Below are 7,892 nucleotides of genomic sequence, written 5' to 3' on the forward strand. Positions count from 1 at the left end.
CTTATGAAAACTGGAGGAAATTCAGAATTTAGTCAAACTTTGCCAATGCTCATAATATTATTTATAGCAATCTTTCTAATCATTGATTTTTTAACATTAAAAATGAAAACATTTCATTTGGGGAGCTGAAGATGGGGACTTAATATTAGTCACCTCATTAGATCACCATGCTGAGTCCGGTTTGCTGAAAGACACTGGATGCCACTAGATATATGTAAATTGTACATACCAACGTGCTTTAATTGGGAAAACAGTCATTCGTCTACTACATTATCCCCTGACCTGTCTTTATCTGTGTCAAAACATCTATAAGAGAAAATAATTATTCCATAGTGGCAGAAAAGAAACAAAGTGTTATAATTTAGATAACTTTCATATTCTCACTTAAGGTTATCTTAAAAGGGAGGGCTGTCCCTTCCTCACTATGACATTAGGGACATTTTGACTTCCCCAATTTGAAGCTGAAGATACTGTTTGATTTTTGTCCTTGTTTTGCTAACAATGGTGGCCATTAGCACATGCCAGAGGAGAATGCCTCAAAATTTTCTCACCGGATAGGTAAAAAATGAGTGAAAATATTAGCCTTTTTACTTAGTTTGTAGTAACCAAAATTAAATGAAAATGGCAACAACCAAAATTGCATTTGGCAAAATTTGTTGGAATTTTGATAATCTGACCTGGAAAAAATGAGACTTATAGAAAGAAAGGGAATAAAACATAAATTTGAAGCTACATGCTAAATTTGTGCTTGACTAAAAGTTAAATGAAGATAAGAGTTTTGTTGTCATTATTATTAGCTTTATATTGATAGTCCAGACACATCCTAATGTACAAAATTGAGGAGACACAAAATGCATGTTTACAGAAGACTTTATCAGACACTAGAAATAACAGTAAGTAGGTTCTTGTATATCTTTCAAAGGTAAAATTACAATACAAACCCAGAAATAGAATTTCTGAGTAAAATGGCTGGTTCATTTAAAATTTGAATAAATGACCCGTGGAGGCTGGACCTACTTATATTCCCAACAGCAGGATATGGAAGTGTTTCCTCAAAACCCTTATCTATGTTTTCATCTTTGCTAAGTTTACAGGTGAAGAATTATTTAATTATGAGCTGAATGTACAGTTCTCTTATTATAAGTGAATTTGTTCATTTTTCCCTTTGTAAGAACTATATAAATTTCCTTTTATGTGAACTGGCTACCTGGATGTCTCAGAACCATTTATCAGTTACCCTAGAATTTTCAATGCCACATTTATTATATACGAAATTATACTATATATTTGGGTTTATAGCTTTTATCTTTCCTTATTGATTGATCTATATTCACATTCAGTACTGTGCTGTTTTAATGGTTATAGATTTATAATAGGATTTAACACCTGCCAGCGCTAATAGCCTTTCGTTATTGTCATTTTCAGCATTTTTCTGAGTATTATTATTTCAGGAACCTAGAATCAGGTGTCAGTTTTGTCAAAACTATATTTATCTATACATCTACATATTCATGTATATTTTTCATATTTTAATAATTATTGATAAATTTCAGAATTGTGATCTTTTAATTAGGCAAAAATAATAACTGCAGTAAAAAAAACCCCAAACTTTAAATTCATAATGACAGAAGCTAAGCCTGCTAAAATTTGACATGTGCCCCCACCTTATAAAATTTCTCAATAGAAACAATTTTATTAAAATAAATAGAATATATAATAATAAAATATATAATAATAAAATATATAATAAATATAATATATAATTAATAAATATATAAATATAAATATAAAATAAATATAAATATAAAAGATAAAATCTGAAAATGGCTTAATGGCAATTTAAGGAAAATTGATATTTGATATTTGATTAGCTAAATGGGGTTGGTCTAGACAAACATTATAATGACAAAAGTTTATTACTAACATAATTTTTGATAAACAAGATTGTAAAACTATCCTTAAAGTAAAAATGATGGGGAAATGTTTTATTATGTCAAAATGATAATTTAGATAATCTCTCCAACTGGGTTGAGAAATATGTTTTAGTGGAAGTTTAGGGAATAAATTATAATACTATCCTTTTGGCAATTATTTAGAAAGTAGATTTCCTTTATTCATTTACAAATAATTTCTAAAAATCAGAATTCTGATAAATATTACAAAAATATTCCAACATAGTAATCATTAACATTTTTGTGTTTTTCAATTTAGTGATGATTTCCTAACTGATTGTCACAGTATATGGAAAAAAAAAAATCCTGAAGACAGAGTCAGAAAACTTGGCTTTGGATTCTTATTTGATCTTTTCCCACGCAGCATGCACTTAGGGTTTTCTCAGTCATTCTGAGCCTGAGTAAGGAGATAATAAGATGATATAAAACCCTGTTAAATAACATCAAAAATGCTCCTCCGTATGTTAACTCAGTATGTCAAGCCATGCGCAGCAGCGCATCCCTGTAATCCCAGCACTTGAGAGGCCGAGGCAGGAGGACAGCCATGAGTTTGAGGCCAACCTGGGCTACACAGTGAGTTCAAGTCCAGCCTGAACGACATAGTGAGACCCTGCCTTAAAAGCACAAAACAAAACAAAAACCCCAAGACAAACATACTGAGTATGTCAAAGAATGACTAAAGAGAGCAATCAATAAGATCTTTGACGTACATCAGTGAGGCATGAATTTCTTACACTCACCCAGACCCATCTCCAACTTTCTGCCTGCCACACCGGGGTAGAACTGCACAAAAACTCAGCAACAGTAGCCAGTCCAAGAGTCACAGCTAAGACGTGGATGAAAGAAAATTAACTGACCTACATAGTTATCAAATGTTGACTTTTCCTTTGTCAGCTAGGTTAGTCTAGACTGAAATTTTCACTGAAGAATAAATACCTCTGAGTGGTAAACCAAGATCATTCACCTGACAGTAAGCACAATTGCTTTCAGACTGACTGAATTTCATAATCATGGACTAGCTGTAATAAGTTTATAAAATATTAATATTTCAAAGGAAATTAATATAAGGTTTTTACAGAGTTTTTTTTTTTTAATGAGGCTCACTTTAGCAGATTTTAAAGTCTTTCTGAATTTTGTGTCCCAGCACATTAAATGCATCTGCTTATCGTTCTCATTTCACAAGAGAAGAGCTCAGGTTCGGACTTCCTGTACTTTTCGGTGAAATTCAGACCCAAATAGAAGATAACTTTAAAGAGCAGTGAATGCATGAAGTCATGTGCATATGCCACATTATGGTACAGAAGCTCAGCTTTAGGCCAAAGGGGAAACACACACACCAAGAAAGTAAACCATAAAGTAGGAGGTCTAACTCAAGCGGAGGATTATTTCTCACAGAGAATGGTCCAAGCTCACAAACACACAGCCTGTTAGCAGATCCAGGCTTCAGGATACACTGTGGGTACTGTGTGTCAGGAGTGAGCTGACGGATGTAATCTGGGAGTGCAAATTCCTAAATGGCACAGTAAAGAATTTGAAGTCAGAAATACTTGGGTTCCACATCTTAGTTTCGTACCCACTGTGTACCACAAGCACATGAAGTCACCACTTTGAACCCCAATTTCCCTATCTATCAATAACAACATCTACCTTCCAATATAATGCAACCCTAGAAAGCATTTACAAGGACTTAGCACATAGCTGACACTGCCGAAATGGCTAATGTGGCTAGGTGATTTAGTATCAAGTGGAGGACAACATCTTGATTCCAAGAATATCCACTTAAGGGAAAGCCAGCCAAAACCGAGAAACTAGGATACAGAAACCAAGCAACCAGGGGATGCAACAATCAGAGTTAGATTGCCAAAGCTTCTATCCTGGTATTTACAGCAGGTTTCTCATCAACAGAGAAGTGGAACTCAAATTATGACCAACAAGTACAATTACATAGGTTGACATCTCTTGCAGTTAAATGTTAGGTGCAGGGTGCTTCTCTGTGAACACAGGGTCATCTAGACGCTCCTCTCACATGCAACCTAGCTCTACTGTGAGGAGCCCTTGGCAAAAGTACCATACACATAGAATTCAAACTTTTAAAAAAAAATCACTGTTTCATAAAATACAGCCTTTCCTCATAGCTTGAAAATGTACATCCAGATGACCTACAAGCTCAGACTTGAATGAGGAGTCCACAGAATTCCACACTAGGACAGGAGAGCATTTCTCCTGACCCCTGGTCCCAAATGCACCTCCTACTTTTCTCACTTTAGCTCCATCTCACAGAGAGAAGGGTCTCACATGGTTGCATTTTTGATATCTAGTCCAAAATGTCCAAGTGCAGGTAACAGTGCTGTTGATCACACCTCTTTTGATAGCCGGGGGTGGGGTACTCCCTCAAATGGACGCACCTACAGTAGGGAGTGAAGAGGCCCCACAAAGCAGCTTAGAGCAGGTCAGGCTGGAAATGCTGAGGTCGTGAGATTTCAGGGCATGTTCTTGAAAGAGGTGGCCTAGCTTCAAGCAAGCATAGAGACATGGGTTTATGGTCTCAGATAAGGACAGACAGGGCCCACACTTGGACATTAAGTGCACGCCTAAAGCAGAAAACACACTCGCCAGAGTCTAAGTACCCTAGTCCTTTTGAGCTGCTGCAACAAAACACCATAAACTGCATAACTCACAAACAGCAGAAGAATAAACAGAAATTTATTTCTCATAGTTTCTGAGTCTGGGAAGTGCAAAATCAATGTAAGAAAAAATTCAGTGTCGGTTGAGATACAACTTCCTGTTCTATAGATGGCAACTTCTTGCTATGTCCTCACATGGGAAGGGTCAGTGTGCCTCTCTCCACTGTCTTTTGTAAGCATACTCTCCTTCCATGTCAGGAGAAATGCTCTCCTGTCCTCTCCTATTCAGGAGAGCAGAGCCGAAGCACTTCGCCAAAGGCCTCATCTCCTAATTCCATCCCTTTGGAAGTTAGGATGTCGACCAAGGAACAGAGCGGGTGGCCACACAAACATTCATACCACAGCACTGGGGATGCCCCAGCCTGCAGAGACAGGAGGTACAGTGGGCGCCCCCACAGCAAAGGCAATCTCTCATCATCCCACGGAGAATCATCGAATCCCTTCTACAGTCCACCTCTCTGGACCTTCCCCTGAATACTGCAGTTCTCATAATAACACAGCTGCAAAGCTCATCTGCATTTCATTTATTTCCCATGATTCCTGTCAGCCTAAAAATGTTCTCAAATTTACAGATGAAAACGGGGGGGGCAGCAGTGGTAAAGGGTTTCAGAATAAAATTTAAGAACAAGGTTTTTTTAAAATTCTATTTCATTTCAGGTAAGTTACTCAGGGTTGAAGAAAGTCATAAATGTTATTGGTTGAACTGAAATACAACGCAATATGTGATCAAACATAAATTTCAAGGAGAAGTGTTTGAATTATTATCTAAACAGACAGAACACAAATTATAAAACAAACAGAGATGCACTCTATAAACTTATCACAGAACCCCAGAAGATTTTCAAAGGAAAATATTAATCATAGAGAAAAAAATAATACCATTATATGGTTTGCCTGACAGCTTTTCTCAAAATTCACATCTGATAATCTATCAATAGCCTCTCAAAATCTTGATTTTGAAAATTTGAGGGAAATCTGATAAATTTTCAGTGCAAATTAGTTTTAGAATTTACACAAGCACATATTAGAAGAGCCCTCCCAATAAACACAAGCATATATGAATGTCACCAACATAAGAATAGTTTCACACAGCAGGTTGCCCAGTGAATAAAATCAATATGTATTCTTTCTTACATAATGTAGTCACACCTGAACTCTTTCATGCAAATTTTCTCAAAATTACTGAATCTATGCCATAAATTAACAATGAATGACTAGCTAATAAATTTTCAACAAAAGGACTGGAAAGTATCCATGTCAGTTATTCTAAATGTATGAACCTGTAAACTTTCATATTTGTATAAAAAAACCACAGCTATTGCCAAGAGAAAAGAAGGGAATTCGATAATTCATCTAAAAAAAAATTCCTGTGTCCTGCTTAAGGAAAAAGACAGGAGCACTTCTTTCCTGGACAAGGCTTCTAGAAGGAGTTACCTATTTTATTCTCTACTTCCTTCGGTATACCCATGTCTCAATTGAAAGCTTTGATTTCTGCCTTCAATATGTCTCCTATACCAGCCTGACAACAGCCGGTACTTTTGCCAAATCCGGTGATCATGTTTCCACCCTCGCTTGTAGCTGTGTGCGCGCCTTCTCCCTGTCATCTCTTTAGTACTACTCCCTTTCTTTTTCTCTTCCTTCCAGGCTCCCCTTCTCCCTCTCCATTAAGTGATATTATAGCTTTCCTGGGATCTGACTTCTGTTTTTAAGCCATGTGATCTACTTTAGAAGTCAAATACAAACCTGGAGTTTTGACTAGCTCTTCCATGTCATCTAGTGCTTTCTAAATCTATCCCTAGCTGAGATTTTGCTCTTAAGCTCAAGACCTGCCCATTGGACACCTCTGTCTATAGGCACAAAAAGTACCTCAGGTTACACGAAGTCCAAAGTGACGTAGCTACTCTGCTGTACCGCCTAGTTCTGAATCTCTGAACTCCCTGCCTGTAAGTGAACAGGACCACTATCCAACGCCCATCAAGCCAGACGTGGGAAGAAGCATTCTCCTCATGCTCGCCACAGGCAAGTAGCCGCTGGAGCCCATCAGTCCAAGCTCTGCAACATCTTTTCCTCTCCATCACTGTTGCTGCTGTCATGGCTCAGGAACTCATTACACCTCCTACGGCCTCTAGCCACAGCCATCTGAGTCATCTCCCTGACTAGTTCTGTACACTTACCTTTCACCAAACTCACCTCTAAGCGCTGTCAGGGTGGTCTTGCTGACACGCAGATCTGATCACATCACTCCTCTGCTTGAAAGTCTTCAGTAGATGCTGTAGTCCTGTTTTCTAAAAATCTTGCCTCAGTTCTAAAGGTTCTGATTCATTTGATCGGAGCTAGGGCTTATGGTCCTGTAACGAGAGAGCCTCATGTGACCCTTATAATTTGGGGAGGCAACACTGACCAAATAACGAGATATCTGTTGTGTGTACAGCATGTGAGACCAGCCTCATTCTTCCTGCCTTCTTTCCCTGGGATCCCTATACACACACACACACACACACACACACACACACACACACACTCACGCGCACACACAATGTTAGCCTTTCATTGTACCGAATCACATACAACTGCCCCAAAGTGTCATAATGTCATGTGTTCTTTCACCTTAATACCTTTCCATATGCTACTTCTGATGCCCGCCATGAAGTCTCTGGCTTATCCAACAAGAGCTGCAATTTTCTGTCTATATCCTACCTCATCTATGAAGCCTTCTCTAATTTACTCAGTCAAATTTAGGGGTACTTTCTCCTCCTATGCCCGCATATATTTTTGTGTACCTCCCCCTACCATTTTAGCATGCTCTCACCCTAAAGATATCATCCTACCTCATCCCATTTGGATATATACATTAACACACTAAACAAGACTTGACAGGATAAAAACTTGTCCTTTTATTCATAACACTTTGCACAGATATTAATATTAAAAGGTATTTTTTGATGAATTACCAAATAAATGACTGAAAGCCACATTAACTGGAAAACATTGGCCTAGATCCTGGCTTCCTTCTGCCAACAACTAGCTGTCTCATCACAGAACAAACAACACATTTCTCAGTACTTCAGTTTCCTCATGTATAAAAATGACAAATTTAACAAATTATTTTTTCAGCTTATATTTAATATTTTATCACTAAAAGTTCAAATATGTATAAAAGTAGACAGAATGGTACACTACAGCACCTGTTATCCACACCCAGCTTCAGTTATTATGACTCCTAACACCAATCTTTACTTCTCTATGCCTCAACCTA

Source organism: Chinchilla lanigera, unplaced genomic scaffold (assembly GCF_000276665.1).
Source record: "Chinchilla lanigera isolate Chin_1 unplaced genomic scaffold, ChiLan1.0 scaffold00033, whole genome shotgun sequence".
NCBI classification, from domain to species: Eukaryota; Metazoa; Chordata; class Mammalia; order Rodentia; family Chinchillidae; genus Chinchilla; species Chinchilla lanigera.